Consider the following 16,748-nt stretch of genomic DNA (forward strand, 5'->3'; position numbering starts at 1 on the left):
AGGTTGTGGGTTTGAGTTTTCCTATTTCTGCTTTTTTTTAATTATATATAATTTAAAATTTAAAAAATAAAATTAATTAAATTTTGATATTTGTTATTGTTAATTTGTTAAAACTAGTTTAGGAAAAACACGATAAGTTTATACTTTGTAATTTTTAAATCAGATTACCAATAATATTTTTTAATGTTATCAGGACTTGGTATGTTTTACTATGAAATAGAGTTGGATAATTAGATTTAAGAGTTCACAAATCTAAATGTTAAATTTATAGTTGGTGTCTTCTCATTTTATGTTATCTCATTTGATTACTCTCCGAAATCTTTCCGGTAGTTAAAAGCTCCCCACGGTGGTCCAACAACTGGTATCAGAGCCGATGGTTAATCGGTCTAGTTTAAGGGGTAGTATCAGCCACATATTTACATACTTAATATTGATAATACATGATGAAAAGAACTATATTATATATTCGCAAACCAAATCTTTTTCATATATATAGTTATTATTTGTTACTATGCTTTTGTGTTTGAAAATAGAAAAATACTGTCATAAAATATATAAAAAAATAGCAGTATATGATGAAAAATATTAAATAAATACTAAGAAAAAAAGGCATGTCACCACACTTTTTTTTATTACATTTCAAAAGTTTGGCTGAAAGAGATCAATAGCCATGATTTTATGAGTTCTAAAAATATTGGCAACTATATTCTTTGCTATATGCATGATATTAAGATTGTGTCTTGATGGGTTATATTCTTTTCTATATGCAAATATTATAATTGTCACTAAAATCTTTTAGTAACAAAGTATAAGATGGCTAATGTCTAATTGCCGATAAATGTATTAGTAGCTATTATTATTGCTGCTAAGAACAAAATAAATTATTGCTAAAAATAATTTTTCTTGTACTGGTCTGTATAATAAAAAAAAACTTCAAATATATTATGTAATTTCTAAAATTAAGAGTTGTCTAAATAATTTGATTAAAAAAATGCTCTATAATGTTATTTTTAAATTAGTCATTCACTAACGGTATCCGCCTATTGATTAAGAATAATATATGTAAAGAAAAAGTTGTGACTTCTAATATGACAAACACATCTCCCAATCCAACAAAAAAAAACATATCAAACGAATTTTTTATTACCTTAAATAAAAAAATTAAAAACTTTTTCAGGTATCTCCCAAAAATTTTTATATTGTTATTTTTAAATTAATCAATCAAAACCGATATCTAGCTATTGATCAATACCAATATATGTAAACAAAAACTATGACTTCTAATATGAAAAACACATCTCTCAACCCAACAAGAGAAACATGTCAAACCAAGTTTTTTTACCTTAAATAAAAAAACTAAAGTTTTTCAGGTATGACTAAAAAAAGTATTTCACATAAACGTTCTGTCAGTCGAAACACATCATTTTCTCTCTTACAACTACAAATGCGTAAATTAGAAATTTAGAATTACTATGTAATCTTGGACTCTACCAAAATTTGATCACTGGAAAACAATATCAATAGAGATAACCATAATTTTTCTTTTTTCAAATGGATTGGATAGTCTCCAATCCTAGACATTACAAATTTACTCACACCACACTAACACACACAATACTTAAGAGTTTTATCCACTACTTGACTTAGCCAAATTTTCAACCATTATAAACTCACTCACACCACACTTTCACACACGTAGGTTTTGAATCATTACAAATCCATTCACACCACACTCGTTGATACACACAATATTCAAGGATTCTATCCACTACTTGGCCTAGCCAAGTCTGGAACTCGAGTACACTTGTTACAGGATATACATGACCACCATCAGATTAAAGTCTGGCTTGAAGATGATGTTAAAAAGTTAATCTTAGTGGACTAATAATATCAAAAACATCAAACAAGCCCAGCTTCCAACCCAGAGAATGTATCATACAGTGGTTGATTCAAAGTTTTTGGCAAATAAAATGCAAATGTGCCACCTACAATCCCACACAAAGCAAACTGTTAGGCCACCATGGGGAGCTCTTAACAACCGGAGAGATTTCGGAGTGAAATCAAGTGAGAGAATATAAAATGAGAAGGCATCACATCCAACTCAAAACCTTAAGGTAGTAAATTAATGGTTTTTCATCTTATAAACTCCTCAATCTTCCTTGCTTTCTTCAATGTGGGACTAATTTCACTTCTCCTCATGCTTCAACATTAACAATCCCCCTCAAGTGTGAGTCTCCACATCAAGCAACAACACCTCTCTACCTCCTCCACACATATGAGTATTTGTTTATCACACCGCAGAGACGCTGCCCGAACCACTTTTGTCGGAAAAGACTTTCGATGGTTCACCTTGAATACTCCTTAAACCAAACCGATTAATCATCAACTCTGATACCATTTGTTGGACTACCGTGGGGAGCTCTTTAACCACTGAAGAGATTTCGGAGAGGAATAAAGTGAGATAACATAAGATAAGAAGACAACACATCCAACTCAAAACCTTAAGGTAGTAAATTATTAGGTCTCTTATCTTATAAACTCCTCACTCTTCCTTGCTTTATCAATGTGGGACTAATTTCACTACTCCTCACACTTGCAACATTAGCAATCTCTCCCTCAAGTGTAAGACTCCACATCAAGAAACAACTCTCCTCTAGCTCCTCCAAACATATGAGTATTTGTCCATCACACCGTCGCACCACACAGTGGGACACGCTGTCTGGACCACCTTTGCCAGGAAGACTTTCGATGCTTCACCTTGAATGCTCCTTAAATCAGACCGATTAACCATCAGCTCTGATACTACTTGTTGGGCTACCTTGGGGAGCTCTTAACAACCAGAGAGATTTTGGAGAGAAATCAAGGAGAGAACATAAAATGAGAAGACACTACATCTAACTCAAAACCTTAAGGTAGTAAATTAATCGGTCCCTCATCTTATAAACTCCTTACTCTTTCTTGCTTTCTTCAATGTAGGACTAATTTCAATACTCCCCACACTTGCAATATTAATAATCTCCTCCTCAAGTGTGAGTTTCCATATCAAATAACGAATCCCCTCTAGCTCTTCCATACATATGAGTATTTGTCCATCACACCGCCGCACCTCACCGCAGGACACGCCGTTTGAACCACCTTTGTCGGAAAGACTTTCAATGCTTCACCATGAATACTCCTTCAACCAGACCGATTAACTATCAGGTCAGATACCACTTGTTGGGCCACTTTGGAGAGCTCTTCACCACCTGGGAGACTTCGGAGAGGAATCAAGTGGTGTCTTTTCATCTTATGTTATCTCACTTGATTTCTCTCTGAAGTCTCTCCGGTGGTTAAAAGCTCCCCACGGTGACCCAACAAGTGGTATCAAAGCCGATGGTTAATTGTTCTCGTTTAAGAAGTATTCAATGTGAAGCATCAAAAGTATTCCCAGTAAAGATAGTCTGGGCGGCGTGTTCCGCGGTGTGGTGCAGCGATGTGATGGACAAATACTCATAAGTGTGGAGGAGCTAGAGGAGAGTTGTTGCTTGATGTGGAGACTCACACTTGAGGGAGAGATTGTTAATGTTACAAGTGTTAGAAGTAGTGAAATTAGTCTCACATTGAAGAAAGAAACAAAGAGTGAGGAGTTTATAAAATGAGAGACCCAATAACTTAGTTCCTTAAGGTTTTGAGTTGGATGTGGTGTCTTCTCATCTTATGTTATCTCACTTAATTCCTCACCACTGTGGGGAACAACTCCGCCGTGTAGATAAACAATAAGTTGTAAGTTACCACCATCCCAAATATCTCCAAAATACCGCACACCATTCTAATTAACTTTCACACTCCAACATTCCTCAATAAACTATCTAACAAACAAAACAAACCACTGAAGCACATTGTCCCTATTGCCAACGGCTTTCTCCCAAACTTTTCAAACCGCCGTTAACTCATACGCCGATATCTCCGCCACCATATTCAGCGCCACGTTCATGTGGAGGTTAGTATCAAGATTCACCATGTTCATGCTCAGACCATAGTACACAACATCACAAAAGAAGTTAATTACCACCATTAGAATCAAACTTATTCTAGTGACTGGAGATCGAAGCACGTCAATGATAGAACCCCCAACTGCATCTTTATTTTCCAAAGGCTTGTTCTTATAAGTCCAGGTTAGTGCTTCTGTTTTTTCTTCTGCTTCTACTTCGACTTCTTCGTCGAGTGAAAGAAGAACACCACTAGGGAGGTGATTTTCATTAGTGGAAGCAATGGTGGACATGATTTTCATGGCTTCAGTTACTCTTCCGCGAACAAGGTACCATCTAGAAGACTGTGAGCGGAAAGGGACAATGAGGATCAAGAAGAGAATGGAGGGGATGGGGGACACAATGTAAAGCTTGTGCCAAGTTTGGAAGACATAGGCAACGGCGGAGAGGATGGCAATGCCGATGGAGTAGAAGTAGAAGGTGGACATTTCGGCGATGCCATATTTTTTGGGCCGATAGTATCGGTGGCAAGGACGAATGCACATAGGCCAACGCCACCGGTGCTAAAGTCGGTGAGGTGGCAGAGAATGACGTAGATCCAATAGTTTGGAAAAAATATTGTGAGGCAAAAAGATGGCGTTTAAGGCACAAACCACCATTAGTGAATCTTTCCTTCTAAGAAAAGAGTTTGACAGGTGACCAAATATCCCGGCACCTGAAAGTACAAATTAATTCTATGATTAAACAACAACAACAATAATAATACTAGTAATAAATCATATTTTACATTGATATTAAAATTACTTTCATAATTTTAAACCTACATAATTTCTGTTTTTTGTTTGGTTCTTTTTATGAGTATTTTGAATATGCAAGTATATATATTGGAGAAGAATATATTTTGGAATTAAGTTTTTAGTTTATGAGAATACTTTTACATTAAGAAAGTGATTAGAATTATTAAAAAAATCTAAGTATATTATGGTATCTTTTATCTAAATTTAAAAATAAAATATTTTCTATTTTCATTTATTAAAATATTTTGATATTAAATATTATATATATTCTAGGATAGAAAATATTTATTTTTCTAGTAATGCAAATATTTTAAGAAAAACACGAAAAGTTTATACTTTTTAATTTTAAAATTGGACTAACAATAATATTTTTTAATGTTATCAAAGCTTGGTATGTTTTACTATGAAATAGAGTTGGATAATTAGATTTAAGGGTTCACAAATCTAAATGTCAAATTTATAGTAGGTGTCTTCTCATCTTATGTTACCTCACTTGATTCCTCCCCGAAGTCTCTCCGATGGTTAAGAACTCCCTACGGTGGCCCAACAAGTGGTATCAGAGCCGATGGTTAATCGGTCTGGTTTAAGGAGTATTAAATGTGAGGCATCAAAAGTCTTTCCGGTAATGGTGGTCTGGGCAGCGTGTCCCGCAGTGTGGTGTGACGATGTGATGGACAAATACTAATATGTGTGGAGGAGTTAGAGGGGAGTTGTTGCTTGATGTGGAGACTCACACTTGAGGAGGAGATTGTTAATATTGCAAGTGTTAGGAGTAGTGAAATTAGTCCCACATTAAAGAAAGCAACGAAGAGTGAGCAGTTTAAAAGATTAGAGATCCAATAACTTACTACCTTAAGGTTTTGAGTTGGATGTGGTATCTTCTCATCTTATGTTATCTCACTTGATTCCTCCCCGAAGTCTCTCCGGTGGATAAAGAGCTCCTCGCGGTGACCCAACAAGTGGTATCAGAGCCAATGGTTAATCGGTCTGGTTTAAGGAGTATTCAAGGTGAAGCGTCGAAAGTCTTCCCGGTCCGGACGGTGTGTCCTGCGATGAACAACCCCAATTTGTCCCACATGCATCGCGCCCCCTAGCGCGGCATTTCTCACCACTGTGGGGAACAACTCCGCCGTGTAAATAAACAATAAGTTGTAAGTTACCGCCTTTCCAAATATCCACAAAATACCACACACCATTCTAACTAACTTACACTCTCCAACAATTATTTTTTTTAAAAGTAATTAAATTAAAATTTATGATACTTTAAATTTAAAAGCTATTAATATTTTTAAATAATTTTTATTATAATGAGATATTTGAAAAAAAAGAAAAAAGAATTATTATTATTATTAGTATTATCATTATTATTATTATTAGTAACTAACCAACCATACATCCAACAAAGAATAACGACTGGACGAGTCCAACTTTAAATTTGTCGCCACAAACAAGTTTCCACTCCGATACGGTGGCACTGCCGCATCCACCAATCTACTCCCACTTCTCCAACCGGATCCAGCAAGTGCTTCCAACCGCTTCACAGGCGGCGGCGGTGCATCGTTACTCCGACTCGTGGTCTGCGAAGATCATGACCATGGTGTGGTAGGCTTTCAGCGCCCACACGAGCCTTGTAAAGATAAAGTATCTCAACTGTCATTTTCCAAACTCTCCACAGTACTTTCAGAGCATCCCATCGATGCAGAGCTTCTCCATCTTCGCCTTCCTCGTTGCCGTTGTCACCAACAGCATACGGAACTCGTCATAGTTCAAAGATAGCGTCGTTGTCATTTCAAAATCCTCTTAGCATAGATGTATGAAACTTGTGTTAATTAGCTAGTGTGTGGGTGAGAAAAGAAGAGGCAAAGAGATTGGGTTATTTATTGTTTCAGAGGGTGCCATTTAAAAGAAATTTCTGAATGTCTTTGGCGGAAGTGCTTCACGTGGAAGGTTTTTCATTGTAAAACTAAAAAGTGTTAGTTTGGTTTATTTTTTAATTTGGTTTAGTTTTATTTTAATTGTATTTTATGTATTGAATTGGAATACAAAATTTAAGGTTCTATGGACCAAATAGTTTAAAATGCTCATAAAAGAGGTCGCGGGTTCGAGTTTTTCTATCTTTGGTAAAAAAAAATTTAAAAAGCGAATGCGTTATAGTTCGAATGGCATAATCTTTTCATACTCATTTAGAGGTTGTGGGTTTGAGTTTTCCTATTTCTGCTTTTTTTTAATTATATATAATTTAAAATTTAAAAAATAAAATTAATTAAATTTTGATATTTGTTATTGTTAATTTGTTAAAACTAGTTTAGGAAAAACACGATAAGTTTATACTTTGTAATTTTTAAATCAGACTACCAATAATATTTTTTAATGTTATCAGGACTTGGTATGTTTTACTATGAAATAGAGTTGGATAATTAGATTTAAGGGTTCACAAATCTAAATGTTAAATTTATAGTTGGTGTCTTCTCATCTTATGTTATCTCACTTGATTACTCTCCGAAATTTTTTCGGTAGTTAAAAGCTCCCCACGGTGGTCCAACAAGTGGTATCAGAGCCGATGGTTAATCGATCTAGTTTAAGGGGTAGTATTAGCCACATATTTACATACTTAATATTGATAATACATTGTAGTATTACAATTAATGTATAACCCCTTCCACATATAACAACCAGAGTTTTTGAAAATTGAATAATGAGTAATTTACGATTTATTATATTTGTTAAGTATTTTATTTAAAGAAACTTATTCTTTTAAAAGTATTTAAATTAAATTTTATGATACTTTAAATCTAAAATCTCTTAATATTTTTAAATTATTTTTATTATAATGAGATATTTTGAAAAAAAAGAAAAAATTTATTATTATTAGTATTATCATTATTATTATTATTATTAGTAATTAACTAACCATATATCTGACAAAGAATAAGGACTGGACGAGTCAAACTTTAAATTTGTCGTCACAAACAAGTTCCCACTCCGACACGGTGGCACTGCCGCGTCCACCAACCTACTCCTACTCCTCCGGCCGGATACTGCATGTGCTCCCCACCGCTCCGCAGGCGGCGGTGGTGCATCACCACTCCGGCTCGCAGTCTGCGAAGATCATGACCAAGGTGTGGCAGGCCTCCAGCACCCACACGAGATTTGTGAGGATGAAGTGTCTCAACTGTCATTTTCCAAACTCTCCGCAGTATTTTCAAAGCATCTCATCGATGCAAAGCTTCTCCATCTCCACCTTTCTCGCTGCCGTCGTTACCAGCAGCGTACAGAACTCGTCGTAGTTCGAATATAGCATCGTTGCCATTTCAAAGCTCTCTTAGCACAGATGTATGCAACTTGTGTTAATTAGCTAGTGTGTGGATGAGAAAAGGAGAGGCAAAGAAATTAGAGAGTGATTGGGTTATTTATAGTTTTAGAGGGCGCCATTTAAAAGAAGTTTCTGAGTATCTTTGGAGTGCTTCACGTGGCAGGTTTTTCATTGTAAAACTAAAAAGTGTTAGTTTGGCTTATTTTTTAATTTGGTTTAGGTTTATTTCAATTTTGTTTTATGTATCGAATTGGATAATAAACTTTAAGGTTCTATGGTCTAAATAATTTAAAAAGCTCATCTAAGAGGTCGCGGGTTCGAGTTTCCCTATCTTTGGAAAAAAATTTTAAAAAGCAATTGAGGAATAGTTCAAATGGCATAATCTTTTCATACTCATTTAGAGATTGTGGGTTTAAGTCCTCCTATCTCTGCTTTTTTGTTAAAATTATTTATAATTTAAAATTTAAAAAATAAAATTAATTAAATTTTGATATTTGCTATTGTTAATTTGTCAAAACTAGTTTAAGGAAAACACGATAAGTTTATACTTTTTAATTTTAAAATTGGATACCAATAATATTTTTTAATGTTATTAGGACTTGGTATGTTTTACTATGAAATAGAGTTAGATAATTAGATTTAAGGGTTCACAAATCTAAACGTTAAATTTATAGTTGGTATCTTCTCATCTTATGTTATCTCACTTGATTCTCCCTCCTCTGAAAAGTTATTCCGGTAGTTAGGAGCTCTCCACGGTGGCCCAACAAGTGGTATCAGAGCCGATGGTTAATCGATCTAGTTTAAGGAGAAGTATCAGGTACATATTTACATACTTAATACTTATAATACATTGTAGTATTACAATTAATGCATAACCCCTGCCACATATAACAACCTGAGTTTTTGAAAATCAAATAACGAGTAATTTACGATTTATTATATTTGTTAAGAATTTTATTTAAAAAAATTATTTTTTTAAAATAATTAAATTAAATTTTATGATACTTTAAATTTAAAAATTATTAATATTTTTAAATTATTTTTATTATAATGAGAAATTTTGAAAAAAAGAAAAAAGAATGATTATTATTATTAGTATTATCTTTATTATTATTATTAGTTACTAACCAACTATACATCGGATAAAGAATAAGGACTGGACGAGTCCAACTTTAAATTTGTCGCCACAAACAAGTTCCTACTCCGACACTGTCGTGATGCCACATCCACCAACCTACTTCCACTCCTCCGGCCGGATCCCATAGGTGCTTCCAACCGCTCCACAGGAGGCGGCATTGCATCGCCACTCTGGCTCGTGGTCTGCGAAGATCATGACCATGGTGTGGCAAGACCCTAGCGCCCATGCGAGGCTTGAAAAGATGAAGTGTCTCAACTGTCATTTTTTAAACTCTCCTCAGTACTTTTAGAGCATCTCAATGATGTAGAGTTTCTCCATCTACGTCTTTCTCGCTGCGGTTGTCACCAACAGCGTACGGAACTCGTAGTAGTTCGAAGACAGCGTTGTTGCCATTTTAAAACCCTCTTAGCATAGAAGTATGAAACTTGTGTTAATTAGCTAGTGTGTGGGTGAGAAAAGAAGAGGCAAAGAGATTAGAGAGTGATTGGGTTATTTATTGTTTCAGAGGGTGCCATTTAAAAGAAGTTTCTGAATGTCTTTTGGCGGAAGTGCTTCATGTGACAGGTTTTTCATTGTAAAACTAAAAAGTGTTTGTTGGTTTATTTTTTAATTTGGTTTAGTTTATTTTAATTATATTTTATGTATTGAATTGGATAACAAACTTTAAAGTTCTATGGTCCAAATAGTTTAAAATGCTAAAAAAATAGGTCCAGGGTTTGAGTTTTCCTATTTTTGGTAAAAAAAAATTAAAAAGCGAATGAGCTATAGTTCAAATGGCATAATCTTTTCATATTTATTTAGAGGTTGTGGGTTTGAGTTTCTCTATCTCTACTTTTTTTTAAATTATATATAATTTAAAATTTAAAAAATAAAATTAATTAAATTTTTATATTTGTTATCGTTAATTTGTCAAAACTAGTTTAGAAAAAACACGATAAGTTTATACTTTTTAATTTTTAAATTGGACTACCAATAATATTTTTTAATATTATCAGGACTTGGTATGTTTTACTATGAAATAGAGTTGGATAATTATATTTAAGGGTTCACAAATCTAAATGTTAAATTTATAGTTGGTGTCGTCTCATCTTATGTTATCTCACTTGATTCCTCTCCGAAGTCTTTCCGATAGTTAAAAGCTCCCCAAGGTGGTCCAATAAGTGGTATCAGAGCCGATGGTTAACCGGTCTAGTTTAAGGAGTAGTATTAGCCACATATTTACATACTTAATATTGATAATACATTGTAGTATTACAATTAATGTATAACCCCTTCCACATATAACAACCAGAGTTTTTGAAAATTGAATAATGAGTAATTTACGATGTATTATATTTGTTAAGTATTTTATTTAAAGAAAATTATTTTTTAAAAGTAATTAAATTAAATTTTATGATACTTTAAATCTAAAATCTCTTAATATTTTTAAATTATTTTTATTATAATGAGATATTTTGAAAAAAAAGAAAAAAGAATTATTATTATTATTATTATTATTATTATTATTAGTAACTAACTAACCATATATCCGACAAAGAATAAGGACTGGACGAGTCAAACTTTAAATTTGTCGTCACAAACAAGTTTCCATTCCGACACGGTGGCACTGCCGCGTCCACCAACCTACTCCCACTCCTCCGGCCGGATCCCACATGTGCTCCCAACCGCTCTGCAGGCGGCGACGGTGCATCGCTACTCTGACTCGTGGTCTGCGAAGATCATGACCAAGGTGTGGCAGGCCTCCAGCGCCCACACGAGATTTGTGAGGATGAAGTGTCTCAACTGTCATTTTCTAAACTTTCCGTAGTATTTTCAAAGCATCTCATTGATGCAAAGCTTCTCCATCTCCACCTTCCTCGCTGCCGTCGTTACTAGCAGCGTACGGAGCTCGTCGTAGTTCGAAGATATCGTCGTTGCCATTTCAAAACTCTCTTAGTACAGATGTATGAAACTTGTGTTAATTAGCTAGTGTGTGGGTGAGAAAAGGAGAGATAAAGAGATTAGAGAGTGATTGGGTTATTTATAGTTTCGGAGGGTGCCATTTTAAAGAAGTTTCTGAATATCTTTGGCCGAAGTGCTTCACGTGGCAGGTTTTTCATTGTAATACTAAAAAGTGTTAGTTTGGCTTATTTTTTAATTTGGTTTAGGAGTACTATAAAGATTTGTAATGTTCTAATGACTTAGGTAAATACATGCATGTACTCAAATTTTAAATAAAATACTCTACATAGTCAATAATAATTTAGAAATAAAAGAAAATATTTTATTTTATGCATATATTTACCTAAGTCATTAGAACATTAAAAATTTTTATAGTACTCCTAACATTTTTTAAGCCATTTTTTAAAATTATTTTGTATAGAATAAAATATATTTTGTAGTATAATTTAAATAAATTTATTTAAAAAATTTATTAAAAAATATTCATGAGCTATTAAAAATGGACAAAAGAGTATTGTATGGAATTTGAATTGATAGCTCATTAATATTTTAAAGAAGTCTCGTAAATTAATATTTTGTTAGCTTTTTTTAATGTATGAAATAATATATATATATTTTTTAACAGCATAATTCGAATCTGTCAAATTCGAATTACTTGAAAACGCATGCGTGGGTGTAGTTTAAATCACGCTGATTCGAATTACTGTGTGTGTAATTCGAATCAGATTGATTTGAATTAGTGTGTGTGCATGTGTGTATAATTCGAATCAAGGTGATTCGAATTATATGTAAATGGAGTTCGAATTGAGCTGATTCGAATTACATATAAACGTGCATTGATTGATTCATGAACCAGATTTTGGTTTGGCGAATTTGTGTAAAATTTTCCTCACCATGGCTTAATTAAGTGATTTGCCCAATAAAATATGAACAATACTAAATCAGAATTTATTATTTTAACTATCGGTTTTGGTCATTAATTCAATTCTTTTAGTTTAATAATTTAACAAGGGGATGCTCTCACAAAGTTAGAAAAAACGTCTTTTTATAAAGATGCCTACGTGTCGTCATATGATTGGACGTTTTTAGTGAACCGATTTTTTATAAATTTTTTAATTAACCGAAATAAAACCAATTTCAATATTTTAAAATTCGGTCAGACCGACCGGTTTAACCGGTTCAATCGAAAACCGAGTTAAAAAATGGTCGGATCCACTTTCCAAATCCACCCCTTCCCCCTTACACCCACCCATTTCCCCCAGCACCCACCCCACCCCCCAATACGTGAATCATATATCACTATCACCTGAAGTCTGAACCCATAGCACCTTCCCAACTCACCCTACCAAAACCCTAAGTTCTCCCTGCAACGGGTCTGCCGCGGTGCCGCTGCCGTCCGTGCTGTCGGCGCCTCTGCTTCCTCTATCATAGTTTGGCGTCCTCCTTCCCCCTGTCGCCGTCCTCTCTGGATTCTCTCGAACTTGGAGCAGCTCGCCGCTGTGTCACCACTCGCTGTCATCTCGCCGGGCGCCGTCCATGTCGCCGTCGAAGGTTAGCGGCACTGTCTTCACTTCTTCGGTTCTTCTCTTCCTTTTATGTCCTGTTGTTGATTTTTGAATGTGGCCTTGTTGATTTTTGAATGTGAAACTGTGACTGGGTTAATGAAAAATCAAATAATTGATTTTGTGCTGTTGCTCTTTTTTTAATTCCTGAAGCTTTTGTTGAAATTTTCTTGCTGCTGCTAAAAATAGAAATCAAATCATTACTGAAATTTCTGTTTAGCTTTATTGATTTAAGGTTTAGTGTGATTAGGGATTACTTGTTACTGATTTGTGACGATTGTTGCTGAATGCTAAAAATGGAAATCAAATCAAGTGTTGTTTGCCTGAATCTCTTGGTCTCAGTTTGTATGTCCATGAAGGGCTTCTTCTCCATGTTTTCCTTTTTGCATTCCAACATCCTTTGCCTCCTCACCGTCGCTATCGCTGCCACCTTGTCCTTTGGTTCTTGGTGTTTCGCCTCTTCCTGCACGAAACCTCTGTATAAGTTAGGAATGTTCTGCAGTGTGGACTCCAAATTTTAACTTTGTAGGGAGTACAAGGCTGTCCAAAAGATTTTACTCAGGGACCACTTATTCAAAACGCAGTTGAAGCATAAAAAAGTAAATAACTAAACAAAGCATGAAGCAAAGATCATAATAAACCACACTCAAAAGCCTTCAAATATAGGGAAAAAAACAACACAGGAAAAAGAAAATCTATGAATAAACTATAACAACCAAGTCTTGTCCAATAGATGTCTAGATGAGTCAGTTATGGCCTGATTTGATAAAACTTTAACTTTTCAAGATTTGTATTAGCTATGTTTGGTAAATTAAAATAAAAGTAACTTTTAATATGCATAAGCTACAAAAAAATGCATTTGGTAAAATTACTTTACCATTAGTGAGTACTAATACTCGCAATGCAACAGTAATTATAATCAATATATCACAAATTTTCACCACTAGTTTCTATCAAGAAAAAAAAGATGACAAAACACTTAAAAATGGATTAATAAAAATATACATGTGTAACTCAAACCTATTGAGTTATGTTAAGACGACATAACCTTTTTAAACTCATCTTTAACTCCTTATTCATTCACTAAAGGATGGATGAAGAGTGAACCCACCATCAAAGCAAGTTCCACACTCTATCTTATGATGATGTAGTGATGAGTTAAAGTATGAGTTTTTAAAAATTGTCACCCCAATATTTATCGTAAATAAAATGCTACTTAACCTTGAGGATTACGACTTATATCTTCAATTTTTTCCAGCACAAAGATATTACCCTTGTTATCCCTTCCAATCCTTATGGTGTCATCAACATATCTATGAGAAAGATTGAAATAAGAAACAACAAGAATTTTCATCAATGATAGAATAACAGACAGAGAAAAACAGCAAGTTTCACAGCCCTTTAGTTTGTCCATGATATGATCTTAGGATACGTGATTTCCAACCATCCCTCTGGATTGAAGATGCCCAATAGAAGATTATAGTTTTTCCGGAATACATGCATCAGCTGTGAATGCAAGGAAGAAAGTAATTTGAACTTGGAAAAATCAGACAAATATTCAAATATGATTAATTAGGCTAGAGAAAAAATGCAGTATCTAATAGCATTACCTGATCAGGAGTAATGGTGGATCTTTCAAAGTTAATGTCAACCCTCTGTGAATTTCAAGTATTATCTAATTAGGTAGTTACTCAGCAGCAATAGTTATAGATTACAGAGAGATAAATTAAGATTGGTCAAACAAGAAGGTAGAGCTTTAACTGTTGCTGAAGCAATCTTGAAAGAAGCCTCAATACTAAGCTGTCCTGACAACAAACTCAACTCCTTTGCACTGAACTCGACCACGTTAACTGCTTTGCTCTCCATTTTAGAATCAAATGACCAATGCTCAAACTCAGTAGAGAAAAGTTACAAAGATGAAATACTGGAAACACAGTTTGCATCTTCTAATGTCAAAAGTTATATACAATCTCTCTACTCAAAATTTTGTAGTTTGTACCTTGGCTATGTCAATGGTTTGAAAAAACTCATCCAATGAGATAAAGTCTCTGAGGCCTAACTTGGGGCTTTTTTCTCTAAATACGCATGAAAAAATGATTTATTCCCTAAATACGCATGGTTTAAAACTGTGCTCAAAATACGCAAACCCATCTTATTCCTGTCAACCACGAAATGGATTTTAACTCCATTTCACAAGAAGCGCCCACAAAATGGACCTGCTACGTGTCAGAGAGCAACTCAAACCCGCCTTCCACGAAATAGAACATATCACAGAGAACATCCACAAAATGGAAGCATGAGATATTAGAACTAAATACGAATTAAAACAATATGATGGTAGACATCTAATTTTTCAAATATTTTATTATATTTTTATTATTTTTTGTTAATATAAGTTTTTTTATCCTTTACTGCATTGTATTTATGTTGTATATGAAATTTTTTTATTTGATTTTATTCATATGTATTTTTTATTGTATTTTAACCATAAATAATGAAAATTTATAGTTCAAAATAATACTAAATTAAAGAATACCGACAGTGCTAAAAAAATTATAAAATATTTTTTATTTAAAATTATAAAATTGATAATACTCTCTTTTATATTTTTATTTTTTATTGTATTTATTTTATTTATATGATAAATATCTTTTATATTATTTTTGTTAGTGTTCTGATTTTGCATACATATAAAAAAAATTATTTAAATTTTATTTATTTATATATAAAAATTCTGATAAACATTTTTAATATATTTGATCAGTATAGCTCTTATGCTTACCACCGGATTGTTACAAATTATATTTAGAGAAGATAGGAAAATTTCAAATTGACAAGTGCCATTGGAATTTTTTTGGGAGTAAAAAAAAAGAAAAATAAATATAATAAGATATTATATGAATTTTGTTTTCGCCTAGATATAATATATTATAAAATTCAATAGTATCATTTAATTTATATAATCAACTAGAATAAGATTTTGTTATTATTATTGTTTAGTAATGTAAAAGAATTTTATATAAATAAATAACCGTATTAAAATTTATTATTTAAAATATTATCTAAACATATAAATTTAATTGGATATTCGTCGAAAAAAAATTTACACTCTCATGCATCAAAATTAAATTTTTAGATATATATATATATATATATATATATATATATATATATATATATATATATATATATATATATATTCTATTGTTGTTCTTAGTTTGATGTCTACCATCAGTTTGTTTTGATTCAGTTCTAATATCTCACGCTTTCATTTCATGGATGCCTCCTGTGATATGCTCCATTTTGTGGAAGGGAAACTTGAGTTGGTCTCTGACATGTAGCAGTCCCATTTCGTGGGCATTTCGTGTGAAATGAAGTTAAAATCCATTTCATGGTCGGCAGAAATGAAATGGGTCTGCGTATTTTGAGCACAGTTTCAAACCATGCGCATTTAGGGAATAAATCAATTTTTCATGCGTATTTAGATAAAAAAGCCCCTCACTTGGTTCTCTTTGATCTCAGAATTGTGATTGTGCTATAAACAAGCCTCCAGCACCCAGCCACCTTCCATGTAATAGAAATTATTGATAGGGATAGATCATAACTTGCAATCACAATCAGATATCAGATAATTTAGGCGGAGTTGAAGTTACCTTTTCTAGTTCTAGAGTTGGCTCTGGAGTTGGATTCTAAGATTCTAGCTGCTGCACCAAACTCTCAATTTCAAATTTCTTGGCAGATGGGAGTCCAAAAATTCCCCTGTTGATTCCTTGAAACATATTTTTTAGTGCAATTGATTTCAAACATATCACATACCCTTTCTTCATGGTTAAACAATGCTAAAAGCTTATAATGAAAAAGAAAATGAAAAAGTAAATTCAATATTGTTGAAATGGGATACCTATTCAATGTTAAAGTTTTGTACCCCAACTTTAACTATGGTGAAGGATCTAGACCAGAGAGGTCTGTCACCAATTCTCATGGTGTCCATCCTTGAAAGATTTTCAGGCGCCTCTATCTTATTTTTGT

General features: G+C 33.4%; 1 long non-coding RNA gene and 1 pseudogene across 1 annotated transcript in view; both read right to left on the reverse strand.

Moving 5' to 3' along the window:
* Positions 1-14,791, reverse strand: part of LOC140175829 (uncharacterized) — a 29,938-nt gene extending 15,147 nt beyond the window's left edge. The window contains exons 1-2 of the long non-coding RNA XR_011866528.1: positions 14,719-14,791; positions 14,330-14,579 (exon numbers count right to left, since the gene is read on the reverse strand). This is a non-coding gene — a long non-coding RNA (uncharacterized lncRNA). The remainder of the gene's footprint in view (positions 1-14,329; positions 14,580-14,718) is intronic.
* On the reverse strand, positions 3,709-7,944 carry LOC112717444 (organic cation/carnitine transporter 4-like; annotated as a pseudogene).
* Positions 14,792-16,748: the final 1,957 nt, after the last annotated feature.

The sequence above is a fragment of the Arachis hypogaea genome, chromosome 10 (assembly GCF_003086295.3).
Source record: "Arachis hypogaea cultivar Tifrunner chromosome 10, arahy.Tifrunner.gnm2.J5K5, whole genome shotgun sequence".
Taxonomy (NCBI): domain Eukaryota; kingdom Viridiplantae; phylum Streptophyta; class Magnoliopsida; order Fabales; family Fabaceae; genus Arachis; species Arachis hypogaea.